Here is a 484-nt window from a genome sequence, read left to right on the forward strand (position 1 = left end):
ACCTTGACCTATTAGCTTACTCTTCTGAAAATTCTTAACATATATTGCCATGATGTTTTAACTGCATCTTAATGAACAGACTGGCCTAGTCATTGTAATGGAGTAAAGACCACATTCTCAAAAATAACTGCTATAAATATCTGATATCTGAATAATTATTCATCTCCCTCAGTAGCATTACATTTTATTACAAAGTGAAAACCAAACCTTCATTTTATGGTACTGGATTAGTTACCACATAATCAAGCCCAAGAGATATGATCTTCCTGCTACAAGCTTCAGAAATAAAAATTATTATGTCTTCATATCACCACACATAACATATATTAATTCCATCAATGGGACCTAAGTCCTGTTTGGTAATCTACCTTACCATTAAAAAAATTTTTAAGGGCCGGGCGCGGTGGCTCAAGCCTGTAATCCCAGCACTTTGGGAGGCCGAGACGGGCGGATCACGAGGTCAGGAGATCAAGACCATCCTGGC

Source organism: Colobus angolensis, unplaced genomic scaffold, assembly GCF_000951035.1.
Source record: "Colobus angolensis palliatus isolate OR3802 unplaced genomic scaffold, Cang.pa_1.0 Scaffold23, whole genome shotgun sequence".
Classification (NCBI taxonomy): domain Eukaryota; kingdom Metazoa; phylum Chordata; class Mammalia; order Primates; family Cercopithecidae; genus Colobus; species Colobus angolensis.